The sequence below is a fragment of the Dromiciops gliroides genome, chromosome 1, assembly GCF_019393635.1.
Source record: "Dromiciops gliroides isolate mDroGli1 chromosome 1, mDroGli1.pri, whole genome shotgun sequence".
Classification (NCBI taxonomy): Eukaryota; Metazoa; Chordata; class Mammalia; order Microbiotheria; family Microbiotheriidae; genus Dromiciops; species Dromiciops gliroides.
In genome coordinates this window covers 218,163,050-218,182,268 of record NC_057861.1, presented here as the reverse complement: position 1 = coordinate 218,182,268, position 19,219 = coordinate 218,163,050, and the positions used below count along the sequence as shown (strand labels likewise).

Sequence of the window (19,219 nt, the reverse complement as noted above, 5' to 3'; positions counted from 1 at the left end):
ATTTGTGTCATAAAACAAATTTAGTAGAACTCCTTCACCTATTTTTCCAAATAATTTGTATAATATTGGAATTAATTGTTCTTTAAATGTTTGGTAAAATTCACCTGTGAACCCATCTGGCCCTGGGGATTTTTTCTTAGGGAGTTCATTAATGGCTTGTTCAATTTCTTTTTCTAATATGGGTTTACTTAAGGATGTTATTTCCTCTTCAGTTAACCTGGGCAGTTTGTATTTTTGTAAATATTCATCCATTTCATTTAGATTGTCAAATTTATTGGCATACAGTTGGGCAAAATAATTCCTAATTATTGATTTAATTTCCACTTCATTGGTGGTAACATCACCCTTTTCATTTTTGATACTGGTGATTTGGTTTTCTTCTTTCTTTTTTTAAATCTAATTAACCAATATTTAATCTATTTTATTGTTTTTTCATAAAACCAGCTCTTAGTTTTATTGATTAATTCTATAGAGTTTTGCTTTCAATCTTATTAATTTCTCCTTTAATTTTCAGTATCTCTAGTTTAGTATCTAATTGGGGATTTCTAATTTGTTCTTTTTCTAGCTTTTTAAGTTGCATGCCCAATTCATTAATCTCCTCTTTCTCTTTTTTATTCATGTAAGCATTCAGAGCTATACATTTCCCCCTAAGCACTGCTTTGGCTGTATCTCATAGATTTTGGTATGTTGTCTCATTATTGTCATTCTCTTGGATATAGTTATTGATTGTTTCTATGATTTGTTGTTTGGCCCATTCATTCTTTAGAATGAAATTATTTAGTTTCCAATTGATTTTCATTCTACTTTTCCCTGGCTCTTTCTTACATGTAATTTTTATTGCATAATGATCTGAGAAGGATGCATTTACTATTTCTGCCTTTCTACATTTGACTATGATGTTTTTGTGCCCTAATACATGGTCAATTTTTGAATGTGTGCCATGTACTGCTGAGAAAAAGGTATATTCCTTTCTATCCCCATTCAATTTTCTCCAGTCATCTATCATGTCTAACTTTTCTAGTAATTTATTCACCTCTTTCACTTCTTTCTTATTTATTTTTTGGCTAGATGTATCTAATTCTGAGAGGGCGAGATTCAGATCCCCCACTAGTATAGTATTGCTGTCTAACTCTTCTTGTAACTCATTTAACTTCTCCTCTAAGAACTTGGATGCTATACCACTTGGCGCATACATATTTAATATTGATATTACTTCATTATCTATAATACCTTTAATCAAGATGTAATTTCCTTCCTTATCTCTTTTAATGAGATCTATTTTTGCCTGCACTTTGTCTGAGATAAGGATTGCTACCCCTGATTTTTAAATTTTAGCTGAAGCATAATATATTCTGCTCCAGCCTTTTACTTTTACTCTGTGTGTATCTCTCTGCTTCAAATGTGTTTCTTCTAAACAGCATATTGTAGGATTCTGGTTTTTAGTCCACTCTGCAATTCACTTCCATTTTATAACAGAGTTCATCCCATTCACATTCACAGTTATTATTACTGACTTTCTATTCCCCTCCATTCTATTTACCCCCTTTGTACTTTCCCCCCTTCTTTCACCCTATTCCTCCTCATCAAGATTTTACTTCTTACCCCTGCCTCCCCCAATCTGCCCTCCCTTTTTATCACCCCCCTCTCTTTTCTTTACCCTTTTCTCCCTTGCTTTTGTCCTCCCTTCTATCAGTCCCCCCTTTCCCTTCCCCTTTTGCTTCCCTAAAGAATGAGCTAAGTTTCTTTATCCCAATGAACGTATATGTTATTCCCTCTTTGAATCAAATCTAATGAGAGTAGGGTTGAAACAATGTTCACCCCTCCTTTCTTTCCTTCTATTGTAATAGGTTTTTTTTCTCACCTCTTCATATGATATAATTCATCCCATTCCACCTTCCCTTTCCTCTCCTCCCCATAGACTCCATTTTTAACCCCTTAATTTTTTTTGTGTCATCACATCAAAGACAATTTATATTTATACCCTCTGTGTAAAGTCCTTCTCTCTGCCCAAATACTTTTACAGTTCTTAAGAGTTATTATCTTCCTGTGTAGAGATATAAACAGTTTAACCTAATTGAGTAACCTTTTTTTTCCCCTCTGTTTACCTTTTTAAACTTCTCTTGAGTCTTGTATGTTAAGATAAAATTTTCTATTCAGTTCTGGTCTTTTCATCAAGAAAGATTGAAAGTCCCCAATGTCATTAAATGTCCATCTTTTCTCCTGAAAGAGAATGCAAATTTTTTCTGGGTAATAGATTCTTGGCTGCAATCCAAGCTCCTTTGCCTTCTGGAATATCATATTCCAAGCCTTGTGGTCCTTTAATGTTGAAGCTGCCAGGTCCTGAGAAATCCTGACTGTGGCTCCATGATATTTAAATTTCCTTTTTCTGGCTGCTTGGAGTATTTTCTCCTTCGCCTGATAATTCTGGAATTTGGCTACAATATTCCTTGGAGTTTTACTTTTGGGGTCTCTTTCAGGAGGTGATCGGTGGATTCTTTCAATGATGATTTTATCCTCTGATTCTATGATATCAGGGCAGTTCTCCTTAATAATTTCCTGGAATATGGTATCTATATTCTTTTTCTGTTCATGGCTTTCAGGCAGTCCAATGATTCTCAAATTGTCTCTCCTGGATCTGTTTTCCAGATCAGTTGTCTTTCCAATGACATATTTCACATTTTCTTCTATTTTTTCATTCTTTTGATTCTGCTTGACTGATTCCTGGTGTCTCATGGATTCCTTATCTTCCAACTGTCCCACTTTAATTTTTAAGGCATTGTTTTCTTCAATGAGATTATGCACCTTTTTTTCCATTTGGCCAGATGAATTTTTTAAGGAATTGTTTTCTGCAGTCAATCTTTGTGCTTCCTTTTCCAAGCTGCTGATTCTTTTTTCGTAGTTTTCTTGTTTTGTTTTCATTTCTCTCCCCATTTTTTCTTCTACCTCTCTCAATTGATTTTAAAAATCCTTTTTGAGCTCTTCCAGGAAGGCTTTTTGTTCTTGAGAGCAATTCAGCTTCCCTTGTGAGGCTTCAGATGTAGGCAATTTGAGGGTATTGTCCTCATCTGAGTTTGTGTTGGCTTCTTCCCTATTGATACAGAAGCTCTCAATGGAGAGGGCTCTTTTTTGCTTCTTACTCATTATTGCAGCTTGTTTATTTATTTTTTAAGTTGAGGTCTGCTCTAGGGGCACCAGGGTCCCTGTTTTGGGCTTCTTGTGCAGGGGTATAGGTGCTGTGTGACAGGCTTTTTACTCTGAGGCCTTTATAGTATGTGCAGTTCGCCCCCCTGCACTTCCTGTCTGAGTGCACTCGGCCAGACGCCTGATCCCGCCTCTCCTGTTCATGGCCCTACTGCAGCCCAGGAGGTTTTTTTACTGTTCTTCTTGGCCACCAGAATTTTGAGCCAGGTTCCAGGGGCCTCAGTTGTTTGGCTGTGGCCTATAGCTCCTGCTGACTTTCCCCCGACCCCCTCGGTGCTGGGCTGCTGCCCTGCGCTGGGCTTCCCTTTTGCCTGAGTCAGACTGACCTTTTCCTGAAGTCTAAATTATCTCTGGTTGGAAGACTGTGTCTCTCTGTCTCTTTGCAAGTTCTATAGTTTCAGAATCCATCCAGAGGCTTGATTTAATGTTCTTTTTGAGGGAACAGAAGGAGAGCTCAGGCAGCTTGCTGCTTCCTCTCTGCCATCTTGGCTCTGCCCCCCACCCCATCCCCCTTATCCTTCATTCTTGAAGAGGACCAAGGTGACATCACTTTGTTGGGTTCAAGGTGCAGTGTGTCTGACTGGCTGATCAGACTGATATGAGTTTAGAAGGCTCACTTAGCCCATATAAACATTTGGAATGGAGATGTCTCTAAATTTGCATGGCTCACATTTCTTTTGTGCTACTGCAATTCTCTTTTGCCTTGCATTGCTTCTTATGACTTCCATATGAACACTTGCTTTGTGTGAGTTCTTCAATAAATAATCTTTTAGGTGTGAGAAAATAATGGGATTTGTCAGACACTCAAAAGCTCAACTTCAGATTAATCTAAACTGATTAAATTAAGTGAGAATGATTGACTTTGCTGATTAGTCTACTTCAAGTTAATTAGATTGTAACCACTCCTGGCTGGCTCTCCTACAGTGATGTTCAAAATCTAAATGTGGGGTCACCTTAAATTAGAAGCTTTAGCACTAGTCTTTGAGCATTAAGCATTTATTAAAGCATACCAGGTATTCACATGGAATTCAGAAAATTAAGAAAAAAGGCCTATCTAGCCTGGAGTTCCAACCTGGTTGGGTTCTTCCTCAAGTTCTCTGCCACAAGCCTGCTATAACTATGAACTCCTGCTCCTTCAACTGAGTGTGGAAGCATTTTATAGGTCTGGAGCAGAGGCAATCCTTACACACTGCTTCAAGCTGATTGGTAGGTGTCATCCAAATCCATTGGTTCACTGGACTTGAAAGTGGTCTCATGCTGAATTCAAAGTGCTTAGCTTCTGAGAACAATACCTTCTTAAGGGCCGGCCAGGTGTTGTTACAATTTAATTAACCTGACCTAGGCTAATCAGCAAAATCAACCACTCTCACTTAATTCAATCAGTTTAGATTAATCTCCAGGTATGGAGTTAAAATGGACAAGACTTGGCAATTGATTGGATAATTGGGTAACTGAATCAGGATGACCCTTACCTGAAAAACTGGGTGGATGGGGATGCTCTTCAACATGAATGAGTTTTAGAGTGGGGAGAATTTAAGAGTGATGATAATGGGGCTTTTATCTTGAGGGTCTAGCATGGTTCCTGGCACAAAGTAGGCAATTAATAACTATTTGTTGAATTGCATTTCCACTTTGGACATGTTGAGTTTGAGATGCAGAGGACATTTAGGTAGTAATATCCAGGAAGATGTGGGACTAAAACTCATGAGGGAAGTTAGGACTAGATATATTGATTTGGGAATTTTGTGTGTGTGTATTCACACACACATAAAAATATATAATACATATGTTATATAAATCACATATTACATTATCATATGTCACCATTAATTATTTATTGTTAAATAATAATAATTAATATATTATTAATTATACATTGCATATGTTAATTACATATCATATATTATATAGTTTTATATAGATATAGTCATGATAACAGAACCAATTCAACATAATAAATATTTATTAAATGCTTACTTGGTAAAATGAACTGAATTAGATATTGGAACTTCAAAAATTAAATAACAACAACAAACAAAATTAGTCTCTGACTGACTAACCAGTCTCTTTAAGGAGATCATTTTTTATCGGTTCACGGTATATGGGAACATGCGAGGAGAAAGTTTGAAGAGAGAAGGCCCAATATCTGCCATGAAGGACTCCCAGGATAAATGGGCAGGAGATGATTGATTAGAACAGTAACCAGAAAGGAGGAGATATAGCTGTTTCAAAGAAGAAAGAATTTCCAAGTGGAGGGTGTGGTTACAGTGTCAACAACTATAGGAAGGTTAAGGAGAACACAGTCTTTGAAAAGTTCATCTCATTTTGTAGTGGAGATCATTGAAAACTTTAGAAAGAACAGTTTGAGTAGTAGAATGGTGATATCAGAAGCCATATAGTAAGTATTTGAGAATGTGTACTCAAGAAGAGGCAGACAATGTAGATGACTCTTTTTATTAGGGACCACATTTGACAAGGAAAGGTAAGAAATATAGCAAAATACCTCGATGGAATGACAGGGTAATATGAAGGTGACGGTTATGTGAAGACCTATATTTGTATTTAACCTCAATAAATTGGGAGAGAGGAAGTTGAGACAGAGAGAAAGGGATGCAATAATAGTCAAGGCAGAAAGTTCTGGGAGGAGGTCAAAGGAGAAGAGACCATGAGTTACGGGAACAAAGAAGTAGAGATTGAGTAAATATGATGAAGGATTTTGAGATATAAAGCAGGGATAATTTTGCTACTCTTGATTAAGAACTTGATTTTTCCAGTTAGAATGTGAAATTACTGGAGAGAGAGGAAAGTGTGGAGTAGTGTTAATGACTTAAAGATAGAATATTTGGAACGAATATGGAAATCCAATGTGGAGAGAGAGACTCAATCAGAGAAGAATAAAAGAATTACTCCATAGCAATGATGACCCAGCTGAAATTAGACAACATGAATTTGTAGTGGGCCTAATTGTCAGGGAATCATGTCTACCTCCAGGAGTAGATGGTACGCATGATCCAGAGTGTAACCCAGGTTGAGGCGGAGACTGTGAGGGGAGGAGAGTGAGGCAGAGCAAGGTTTAAAGGTATAGAAGAACAGGGAGAGATAGGGAGTAGAGGTTACAGTGAGGATGAAGAATGGATTTAGGAGTGCTGATGCAGAGGATGAGATGGAAGAATAGGAGATAATAATCAAAGAAAAGAATTTCAGAGTTCAAGGTCATATAAATGGTATAAAAGGGTGATGGTGATGTCTAAGGTGTGACCATTCTGTAGGTAGCTGAGGTAGAATGTACATGCAAGTGGTGTAGAATTGTTTCCTGGTCTTTAACAATGAGCAGTAGATATCTGCCTCCTGTGCAAATAGAGGGTTAGGGGAACTATTTCTCTTAGGTCCAAGTTTTACAGGGCTGCCTCCTCTTATCTCTAATGTGATCATCAAGTAAATCTGTATAGTCATGATTATAATGTCAAGAAATAGGTTGATCTCATAGTCAGATATTTGGGGATTGGGGACAACTTCTCTGATCCAACTATACTGAACATATGTAAATAGTTTTGATACTGGGGTGAAGGAGTTCTATTTCAGTATGCAGCTGGAAACAATCACTAGATGCTGCATACAGCTCTTCTAGGAAATACATCTGACAATGTTGGTAGCAGATGGTACTGTAGCCAGCTTCTGTTTTGTTTGAAGTGTGCTTCAATTTTTGTCTCAGTTTTCCATTAATTCTAGCAGTTTCCTAGCTTGTTCTTCATAATCTGTCTTGATTATAGTCACATCCATGCCAGATAAGTATAAAATTCTACACTATACTACATACACACACCCACACCCACACCCACACCCACACACACACACACACACACACACACACACACACACACACAGAGAAACCCACTACAGCTGAATTATATAGTATTTATGTCTAGTTGGTTTTCAGTTGTGTTTGACTCCCCATGGCACCTTTTGAGGTTTTCTTGGCAAAGATACTTGAATGGTTTGCCATTTCCTTCTCTAGCTCATTTTTACAGATGAGGAAACTGAGGCAAAGAGGGTTAAGTGACTTGCTCAGGGTTAAACTGTTAGTAAGGGCCTGAGGCCAAATTTGAACCCAGATTGTTCTAATTTCAGGCCCCACTGCATCCACTGCACCACCTAACTTCGTTAATTTTGAGTAATGTAACATCATCCTACTAATCTTCACTACTACTGGAAGAAGTAGAAACATTATATTTTGGCTGGTTATCTCATATTTCTCCACTTAGACTGAATGGGACTTTGTCTTCAGGTCACTATGCTGGGCTAAATTGGGTCCCTATCAATTGTACAAGTTACCACAGGGGTGACATAATGTATCTAGATCAGTGGTATTAAACTCAAATGAAAACAGGGATAACTAAATCTTACATAAGGATTCCTGTGGACTGCATAGTGCATTAGAAAAAGAGGCATGTTTACAAATTTCTTTCTCATTACTATATCAACACATTAAAATCAAGTAGGAATTACATTTTAATGTGGTTCAGGCTGCTCTCAGAAGTTTTGTAAGCTACATGCAGCCCATGGGCCATGTGCCTGACACGTCTTATTTAGAATAGGTACTCTTTCTGAGCCAGAATCATTTCCATATAGTTCATAGCAGGGTCTGATTCCAGAGAAATTGGAACCCACAATACCTGAGGGCCTCTGTTTTTGAGAGTTAGGAATAGATAGGTCATAACACAGAGTATTAGCCAATATATATTATAAAGAGTAGCCAACATATAATATAAAGAGACTTTTTAAAAGAAAATTAGAACACACCATATTACTTATCAGACTTATGAATAGGTGAACAATTTATGAATAAATAGGAGATAGAGAGCAAAGTTAGGTCTTAGATGGATAATTTTGATTACATGAAATAAAAAATGTTTATAGAAGTAAAACAAATGTAGCCAAGATCAGAAGGAAAGCAGAAAATTGGGGGAAAATTTATAAATAGCTGATGAGATAAAGGTCTCATATCTAAAATATATAAAGGGGGAAGCTAGGTGGCACAGTGGTTAAAGCACCGGCCCTGGATTCAGGAGAACCTGAGTTCAAATATGGCTCCAGACACTTGACACTCACTAGCTGTATCAAAGTATATAAATAGGCAGTTTTCCAATGAAAAGGTCAAAACAATTTATAGTCATATAAAAATACTTTAAATTACTATTGATTAGAGAAATACAAGTTAAAACAACTTTGGATATAATTTTACACCTACCAGATTGGCTAAAATAATATAAGGGGAAAGTGACAAATGTTGGAGGGGATGTAGAAAAACTGGGAAACTAATTCATTTTTGGTCAACTGTGAACTGATCCAAACACTTTGGAGAACAGTCTGGAATTATGCCCAAAAAGTTATTAAAATACCTATGCCCTTTGACCCAGCAACACCACTGCTTGGTCTATTTCTGAAGACAATTAAGGAAAGGGGAAAAGAACCTATATATTCTAGAATATTTATGGCAGCTATCTTTGTGTAGGCAAAGAACTGGGAATTTCAGGGATGCCCATCAATTGGGGAATGGCTGAACAAGTTGTGTTCTCATTGTGATGGAATACTGCTGTGCTGTAGAAAATGATGAGCTCAATGATTTAAAAAAATACATGGAAGGACTTGCACAAAATAATGAAGAGTGAAATGGACAGAACCAAGAGAACATTGTATACACTAACAGCAATATTGTTTTAGGAATGACTGTGAGCAAATGAATTATTTTGAATATTATAAATATGCAAATTAACTTTATAATTATATATCATTTATAGTTATATATCCTTTATAGGATATGTGAAGAAAGATGCTATCTGCATCCAGAGAAAGCATTGATAAATAGGAGTGTATAGAATAATTTTACAGATATATGCATATATACATATATGTGCATACATATACACACACCTATTTGTGTATAATGATAACTATCTCTAGGGGGAAGAAAAAATGTACATGATAATTTTGTTGTATATTTGAAAGGAACAGGAAGTTGTACATAGTAGTTTTGCAGTTTCATGTGAAATGATCTTTTCCCATTATGCAATGTTATGGAAATGCTTGTTTTATTCCATGAATTAAAAATAAAATTAAATAAAGAAATAGGCAGCTCATGGTGGTTCTGTGAGGAACCAGCCAATTAGAGGGAGAGAGTGGAGAGTACTTCCAATATATGAAGTTCAGGGATAAAATGAACTTCCAGGGTAAAGAGGTTTTTGTGGTATGACAAATAGACAAAGTCCTGGAAGTCAGAAGTGAAGCCACAAGAGGAATTAATTTATGACTTTCAATATTCATACTGACTCAAGACTGAAACAATAATGTGTTTATCAAAATGAATAAAATGAATGGATTAGTCATATCAATTAGGTGTAGATAAAACGTAGAAAAAAAAAGATTTAAAAAACCCCGTCATCTTTATTGAAAACAAACAAAACTTTCAGTAAAGAAGCTCTGGTTATCCTATAGTCAGTAATAATCTGGCTTCAGTCAACAAAGATTTTGGCAGGAAATCAACTGGTTCAAGAAATCATGGCTGTTGTGGAATTGGGCAACATGGTCGTAGCCTTCTCAGGGCAGATATGACCAGTGCTGGTGATAACAAAGTTTTTTTTTTTGTTTGTTTGTTTTTTTGGTGAGGCAATTGGGGTTAAGTGACTTGCCCAGGGTCACACAGCTAGTGTTAAGTGTCTGACACTGGATTTGAACTCAGGTCCTCCTGACTCCAGGGCCAGTGCTCTAATCCACTACACCACCTAGCTGCCCCAGATAACAAAGTTTTAACTTATGATTCAACTCCCACTCCTACCACCTTTCCCCTTTAACTTTAGCTTCTAGGCCACATTTCCAAACATTTATTCTTGTTCTTTTGAATGAAGTTTTTTAGATAGAACTCTTTTGATTGCCATATATACACCTCTAGGCAAATTGATATCAGCTGGCTGAGATTCAGGTGTGGGTAGAAGTGCACTTGGAGAACAGCAAACTTGGAATTTGTTTAGTGGGGATAATAAGACATGAACTGTCTACCTTAAGAGGGTGTCTGGGAAGAAAGTGATTTGTAAATCTTCAGGTTATTGTTATTGTTTTTCCCTTAATTTGCAATGACTTCTTCTTGTGTGGTTCTTTCAGTTGTATCTGACTCTTTGAGAACAAATTTTTTGTTTGTTTGTTTGGCAAAATACTGAAGTGGTTTGTCATTTCCTTCTCCAGTTAATTTTATAGATGAGGAAACTGAGACAAATTGGGCTAAGTGACTTGCTTAGGGTTGACCCAGACCTTGATTAGAGCTTCTTCCTATCTTCATGGTCATAGAATATCAATGTAAAGATGAACAGTCCAAGGCTATGGACTCAAGGGAACTAGAATCAGTTCTGTGGGAATTGGATCTCAAATGGGGAGGCTTTTCTCAAATTCTCTGGCTCATCATATTCACTTGTCTAGTAGAATTCTAAAACAGAGGTTAGGTGTGACTCATGTCTAGTCTTCCATAGAAGGTCTCTTCTAGAAAGGTATTCAGTGTATAAAGTAGATCAGTTATTTATTTTCTCCATTATAAAACAATTGCTAAAAACAGAGAAGACCCATTTGTATACCTAGAAATGCACAAAACATGTTATAGTAACCTATAACTCCTATTATAATTTCTTTTTAAAAATGATAAACATTTTTATTTATAGTTTTGAGTTCCAATTTTCATTCCTCCTCCCTTCCTTCTCCTTCCCCTTTCCTGAGGCCATAAGCAAACAGATATGAGTTATCCATGTGCAATTATGTAAAACATTACCATATTAGTCATTTTGTAAAAGAAAACTTGAATAAAATTAAAAAATGAAAGTGAAAAATAGCATGCTTCAGTCTGTGTTCCATCAATACCAGTTATTTCTTCGAAGGTGAATAGTATGCTTCATCATTAGTCTTTGGAATTGTCTTGGATCACTGTATTGTTGAGAATAGTTAAGTCATTCACAGTTCTTCATCAAACAATATTGCTGTGTCTGAACAATGTTCTATATTCATAATTTTTATACCTGTGGTAAGATTATTGGAATTTGGCAGACCGATTGGGATGAGACACACCTGACCTGCCCTGAGTGACATGTGCTGCTGATGTCAGCAGGAGAAACCACTCTCCACAGGCAGTTTTGAAGGACCTCCCCTTTTGGAGGAGGAAGAGTAAACACTCACTGAGGGGGGCTGAGTTTCTTCTGGAGTGACTTTTTTTCCAGTGGTACAAGCAGCAGGAGCAGATGAATCCTGCAGGCCCTAGCTGCAAATCTAGTTTTCAATTGAAGCTACGGACCCCAGGTGGTGAGTTAACATATGAGCTCTGCTCTTTTGAATTAGCTAAACTGGAAGCGAGTTTGGGGATTGTATAGACTTAGGTTAGAGTTAGGAGGATTATCTGTATTTCTTTTTCCCTATTACCTTGTCTTTGATTTTATTAATTTCACCTTTACTGTTTATTTCTTTCCCATTAATAAAACCTGATTCATTTGTGGAAAAGAGGCTGTTAGGCACCTTTCTTATTGGCCTGGGAGAAGTATCTAAAAAGGCAGTTCAGGGGAGGGAGCTTTGGACCTAGAGGTCCCTCATCATTTCCTGGACCCCAATATTACTGTGAGCCACTCAATTAACTCTCCATATATTAAATTTGGCCCTCACATAGCATAACAGTATTCTAATGCATTCATATATCATACTTTGTTTAGTTGTTCTTCAGTTAGTGGGCATCTACTTTGTTTCCAATTTTTACTACTATAAAAATTGTTGTTATAACTATTTTAGTGTGTATGAAACATTTTTAAAATTAAATTTTATTTTAAAATTAAGTTTTTTTTTAATTCTCCCTCCCAACCTCCATGAAAAAAAAGAAAAGGAAAGGAAAACCCTTATAAATTATATTCCTGGTCAAGCAAAACAAATTCCTATCTTGGCAATGTCCAAAAATGTATCTCATTCTATATCTTGATTCTAGCACCACCTTGTCAGAAAGTCAGTAGCATTCTTCATCTTTGGACCTCTACAATCATGAATGATCATTGCATTTATGAGGGTTATTGATTTTTTCAACATTGTACATTTTTTACAGTGATATTGTCACAGCCTAATTGGTTCTCCTGGTTCTCTTCATTCTGCGTTAGTTCATACAAATCTTCAATTCAATTCAATAAGCTTTTTTTTTTTTTTTGCGGGCAATGGGGGTTAAGTGACTTGCCCAGGGTCACACAGCTAGTAAGTGTCAAGTGTCTGAGGCCGGATCTGAACTCAGGTACTCCTGAATCCAGGGCTGGTGCTCTATCCACTGCGCCACCTAGCCCCCCCTCAATAAGCTTTTAATAAGTGATTACTACATGCCAGGCATTATGCTAGGTGCTGGAGACACAAATAAGGACAGTACTGTTTTCAAGGAGCTTACAATCTAATGGGGGAAGACAACACATGAAAGGAAGCTAGAAAGTGGTGGAGAGAAGGTGACAATAGGGGGTACCCAGCACATGGACATCTTATTCCATGAAGTTCAAACCAAACAGAGTAGGAGATGGAAAGTGGAGAGTGAGCTGCAAAGTTGAAATGCTAACATCCTTAGGAGAAGTTCAGTGCTCTACACTCATTTCTTCAACTCCCCTGTGAAGTCCTCTGGAGTCTAGCCTCCACCATGGCCAGGTCAGGAACCAAAAAGAGAGCAATCTCTTCTGCGAGCATTCGCTTCCTACTTCGTGTGTTCCTCCCAGAAATGGGAGGCTCCTCAAGTTGATTGGCTGGTAGCCTTGATAGACAGTACCCGTGAGCAAATGTCACTTCCTGACACCAAAGAAAAGCCACATGGCCTTGCCCTCAGAGGCTTTCTACTCATGGTGGAGCTTTCCTACAGTAAGTCTCCAGCAGGTGGCATCATTCCAATCATTACAGGTCATTCAGGGAAACATGCAATTCCAGTTGTTTTTCAGTTTCATTCTTTTTAAAAGTATTTCCAATCATGGGGGCAAAAGATCCAATACTGCATTTTACTCTTCTGGATATATTGCTTTTGTGTTCTACAAAGTCATACACCAACTTGAATATGATATCATCAACAACTTGATACTGAATACTTGATGCAAAGTTTCTGTGTTGTTTAGTGAGAAGATGGGCCTGGAGAGCCTCCTATTTTGGGGAGCAGTACCTTGTATTTCTGGGAGCAGTACTCATGGTATCCCTTCTTATTGTTTTCTTTGAGGGGGGAGCTGCAACAGAGGGCAGTGCCCTTTATTTGCTTCACCCCTGCTTTTTTGACTTCAGCTGAAGCATAATATATTCTGTTCCAACCTTTTACCATTACTCTGTGTACATCTCTCTGCTTCAAATGTGTTTCTGGTAAGCAATATATTGTAGGATTCTGATTTTTAATCCACTCTGCTATTTGCTTCCATTTTATGGGAGAGTTCATCCCATTCACATTCACAGTTAAGATTATTAACTGTTTATTTCTGTCAGAATTGATTTGGAGACCCCCACCTTGAGTGGGCTCTGCCTGGCTCCCTGCTTCCCCCACCAGGGCATGCAAGCCTCCTGTACCACACCCTGCTCAGCTGGGATACACCTCAAGTTCTTCTTCCCAGTGTGGATAAGCATGGAAAACCTCATGCCCTGCCTGGTTCCCTCCATCCAGCGGGTGTGCCCAGCACAGGTTGGGGGGGGGTGAGCTTTGTGACCCAGCTGGCCTTGGGTGCTGCCAACGAATTAGCTTGGGGGGCATGGGTGTTGGCAGGCCTGAGGTTCCTCAGAGATGAAGGTTTTTTAAGAGATGCAGGGGGTAGCTAAAGGGGAGAAGTAGCAAAGAAGAGGGGCATGGTCTGTAGGAGATGCAAGAGGGGATGCTATGGAGGAGATGCAGCAAATGGAGAGGAGAAGGAGAGGCAAGAGGAAGCTCAGGGGGATAGGAAGCAGCCGACTTTGTTGGCTGAGGTCGGCTGAAGTTTCCGGTCTTATATCTTTCTTTATCCTTATCTCTAAGTTTATTCTTATAAATAAACCCTGTTTTTGTTGTTAAATTGAAAGAGGCTTTTTCTTATTGGTCTGGGAGAAGCAATTGCGAAGGGGGCTGGCCCTACAGATTGGCTCACATGGGCCTAACAAACCTGGGACATCTTTAGAAGCCCCCCATACAGATTGGCTAGGCAGATAAAAGCCTACAGGCTGGCTTAGGCAGCTAATAGCCTACAGAAAGTCAGATAGCTAGCTATAGTTCTTTCAGATAGCCAGCCAGGCAGTCAGGAGTTTTCAGATATAAAATTTTATAGTTGTTTTCCCAATGAGGCATTTCAGATTTTCTTCTATTTTTTCAGTCTTTTGATTCTGCTTGACAGATTCTTGGTGTCTCATGGAGTTATTTATTAGCTTCCATCTGCCCAATTTTAATTTTTAAGGCATTATTTGGCCATTTTTTCCTCCCTTTCAGCCATTCTTTTCAACAATTTGGCCAGTTTTTTTTCTCATTTGGCCAATTGTATTTTTTAAGAAATTGTTTTCCTCAATCTATTTTTGTGCTTCTTTTTCCAGCATAACTCTCATTTCTTTTTCCATTTTTTTCTTCTACCTCTCTCATTTGGTTTGTAAAAGCTTTTTTGAACTCTTCAAAGAAGAATTTTTGGTATTAAGACAAGATCCTCTTCCCACTTGAGTCTTCACTTGCTGGCATTTTGACAAACTCATCTGAGTTTGAGTTTTGGTCTTCCTTTTCACCATTGAAGCTATCAATGGTAAGGGCCCTTTTTTGTTTTTTATTCATATTGTAGTCTATTTTTAAACTTATAAAGTTGAGGTCTGTTTCTGGGGCATAGGGGTCAGTGTTGCTAGCATCTTACAGTTCTGACTAGCCCCACTCTCAGCTGTGTTGAGCTGCCCACTGAGCCAAGCAGTGCCGAGCTGATTAGCACTGAGCCAAGGCTAGCTAAGCCAAGCTGAGCCAAGCCCAGCCAAGCTGAGCCAAGCCCAGCCATGCTGAGGCACCAGGTGAGACAGACCTCTCCCGAAGTCCTCTAAATTATCTCAAGTATGAGGACTGTGTCTCTCTGTCTTTTTGTAGGTTCTATAGTTCCAGAGTCTGTTTAGAAGCTTGATTTAATGTTTTTGTGGTTTTTTTGTGTGTGTGTGTGTTTTTAGTGAGGCAATTGGGGTTGTGACTTGCCCAGGGTCACAAAGCTAGTAAGTGTTAAGTGTCTGAGGCCAGATTTGAACTCAGGTACTCCTGACTCCAGGGCTGGTGCACCACCTACCTGCTGCCCCTTAATGTTGTTTTTGAGGGAAACATGGGAGGCTTCTCTTCACCATCTTGGCTCTGCCCTTCCTTTATCTGCTTCACAATCTGTTCTGTTCCTTTGTTTAGCTTGTGTTTGTTTCTACAGACTAGATGATTTATCCAAATCAAAAGAATTGCAAAATTAGTAAAGGAATAGTTTATAAGAGGTATATTGGTCAACTGAAGGTAAAATGGTTTGTAATGGTGGCTTGAATCTTTCACTTACAAATGTCTTTTTGAGCCTTTTTCGGGTTTTCTGAACACCTAATCATTTCCCTGCCTCTCTTAGTGATGTGCTGGGTTTCTTGATCTGATACAATAATTTTTTCTTTTGTTCAAGATAGTATTTAATGTATGTACCTTGATTGCTTTTTCAACTAATAATTTTCCTCTGCTGATACATACTGTATTGGGAGTCTTGAATGAACTTTCATCACAGCTAAGATGCAGTGAAGTGTATCCTCCTGTATTTGTTGATTCTGAACTTGGGACAGGAGAAATACATCCCAATTTCTGAGCGTATTTTGCTTCCTTTTTATTTGAAATGAGGTAACATAACTTGACTGAGAAATTCTTCAACTCTCCCTCTTAGTTCCTATGTCCTTTTCCAAACTTTCAGAGATCATAACAGATGGCAAATCAAGATAAAATACTTTCACTCAGAGTGGCTTATATTTAGACTTTTTCTGATTTGTTATCATTTTTCAGTTTTCAAAGATGGTCTATTTTTCTCATTTTTTATTTGGATACCACCTGCTGGGTGATGACCTTTGTTTCAGATCCTCATGTTGCCAGCTTTCATGGCCACTGCACCCTAGTCCATATGCCGGGGCCACAGGGGGCCATCCTCTGCTCTAGCTGGGCCACCAGCTAAGGTAGGAAGGGACTGGGCTGACATCTCCATTTCCTGGGTGACCCTGTTGTTTTAAATAAACATTTTTTTTATTTAAAATTTTGAGTTCCAAATTCAGTCCTCCCTCCCTTTCTCCTCTTGCCCTATCCTGAGGTGGGGTCATCAGATATAGGTTATACATATAAAACATTTCCATATGAGTCATTTGTAGAAGAAATGAATAAAAGAAAAAAATGAAAGAGAGAAAAATAGTATGCTTCAGTTTGTATTCAATAAATCTCAGTTCTTTCTCTGGAGATGGGTAATATATTTCATCATTAGTCCTTTAGGATTGCCTTGCATAATTGCATTGCTGAGAATAGCCAAGTCATTCACAATTCTTCATCAAACAATATTGCTGTTAATGTGTTCAGTGTTCTCTTTGTCCTGTTCACTTCACTATATACATCAGTTCATGTAAGTCTTTCTAGGTTTTTCTGAAATCATCCTGCTTGTCATTTCTTATAGCATAACAATATTCCATTACAATCATATACCACAGCTTGTTTATCCATTCCCCAATTGGAATTTAGCCAATCGTTTTAATTTTCAAATCTTAGCCACCACAAAAAGAGCTGTTATAAATATTTGTGTACAAATAGGTCCTTTCCCCCCTTTTTTGATGTCTTTGGGATATAAACCTAACAGTGGTATTGCTGGATCAAAGTGTATACACAGGTATACAGCCCTTTGGACATAGTTCCAAGTTGCTTTCCAGAATGTCTGTATCAGTTCACAATTCCACCAATAGTAGATTAGTGAAGGACCCTATTTTTGCCTTTCTTTTTATCCCCAGTGTTTAGCACAATGTTTGACCCATAGGAAACATTTAATCAATGATTAATGACTGAGTGACTAGAACATACCGTTATCATTAATAGAAGTGAAAGATGGGATTTGAGAAGTATGTTGGAATGTGTGAGGATATTTTTGATATTAATAGATCACATTTATCTAGTGCTTTAAGGTTTGGGAAGTTTGGGAAGCACTTTACATATATTGCCCCATATTGCCCTGTCATTGAATGATATTCTCATTTAGATGTATCTATATATTTGGAGTTTCTTTTTATTATTATTTTGTAGAAATAACAAAATTAGCTCTCCATATATGAACTTTAAAGATATAGTTTCACATGGGATATAATATTCTCTCTTTGGTCAAAAGGAGCTTAAGTCCCTAAACACCTACACCTGATGTGTAGTAGAATCTCATTCATTAACACCTCACTCCAACTCCACCTTTCTTCTTACTCTAGAGGGGGTACTGTAGTGGTAATTCAAATGCTTTTAACACAAATAATTTCCAGAGATTTGTATCCCTTGTAGGAAACTGACCTCCCCGCCCCCATACACACACAATCAATTTAACCCAAAACTTCTTGGCAGAATAGGTCTCCCTAAAACACCTTATTTTACCATCATTCTAATAACTAAATATAACTACCAACTCTTCTTCCTTGTAGCCAGTATTCATACATTGAAATATATTCTTAAAAAGCAGCAGCTATATACTTCTTTTTTTTTTTTTTTGCGGGGCAATGGGGGTTAAGTGACTTGCCCAGGGTCACACAGCTAGTAAGTGTTAAGTGTCTGAGGCTGGATTTGAACTCAGGTACTCCTGAATCCAGGGCCAACACTTTAACCACTGAGCCATCTAGCTGCCCCTATATACTTCTTTCCTATTATTCTTGCTATAAATGCAGGAGGACATGGCAAAATGAAGAGCTATAAGGAGGAGATTGTGGAAGTCTCACAATCATAGAATTATTCAGCTGAAAGGGATACTAGAGATGACATAATCCAATATCTTCAATTTTGTAGATGCTAAAAACAAGTTCCAGAGAAATAACATGCCTAGTGGCCAGTTAATAATAGCTAAGACTGGAACCTAGGCTTCTGCCTCTGAGATGAGGATTCTCTGCACTTTACCATACTTCTAGGACTCATAGCCATAGAGATGAATGAATAACTGAGATTATATTAAGCATTTGCTTTGTACCAGGAACTATGCTAGGAGCTAAAGACACAGATACAAAAGTGAGACAGTCTCTACCCTCAAGGAGTTTACCTTCTATTAGGATGATAATACACATATAGTGAAGTGCTGGTCAGGGAAGAATGTTTTGATGTAGACAGTCACAGAAATTCTGAGTGGAGCAATAGAAGAGGTGATTGCCACACATTTCCCAATGAGAATATTCATTTGATTACTGAATCCAGAGCCAAGAACAAGAGGTAGAAAGAAAATTGAAGTATTCCAACGGTGACATGACAGACGGCAAGACTGGGTAGGTCCTGATTCCTTAGTGGAAAGCTGGATGAGTTGTGAAAAATGACCTAGGGCTGGCTAGATATGCAAAAAGAAAGACAGAAAAAAAAAGTCATGTCTATGAGATGGAAGCTTTGCTCAGAAAAATTTTGATACTTGCTTAGGCTAGTCAGTGTTGCCTACTCTGTTTTGCTCTTCTGTTGATGCCTGCCTTCTCCTAGTAGTCAAGATAAGAGAACATCAGAATGCTGCCTTTGGACCTCCAAGCTCCCTGACTACATAAATCATTTAAAAAGTTTGCCAAAAAGTAAATGACATTTCAGGGAGTTTCTTTAGTGCTTTCCCTTATTAGTCACAAGAGAGTGCTTGGAGAAACACTTAAAATTTTAGTTAATTGACATAGTTGAGGAATGAGAGAAAATTTATAGTTAAGAGCAAGTTATCCCAAGTATCATGGATGATTTACTAATCTGTAAATAATTAAAATATGATTTATTCTTGAGTTCAAGAATTTGAAGTTGAATCCCAAAAATTTCTTTGCTGCTTTGGAA

At 37.8% G+C, this 19,219-nt stretch overlaps 1 pseudogene; it reads right to left on the bottom strand.

The window, feature by feature from the left end:
• Nucleotides 1-13,131: 13,131 nt before the first annotated feature.
• LOC122747425 lies at nt 13,132-16,307 on the bottom strand (annotated as a pseudogene).
• Nucleotides 16,308-19,219: the final 2,912 nt, after the last annotated feature.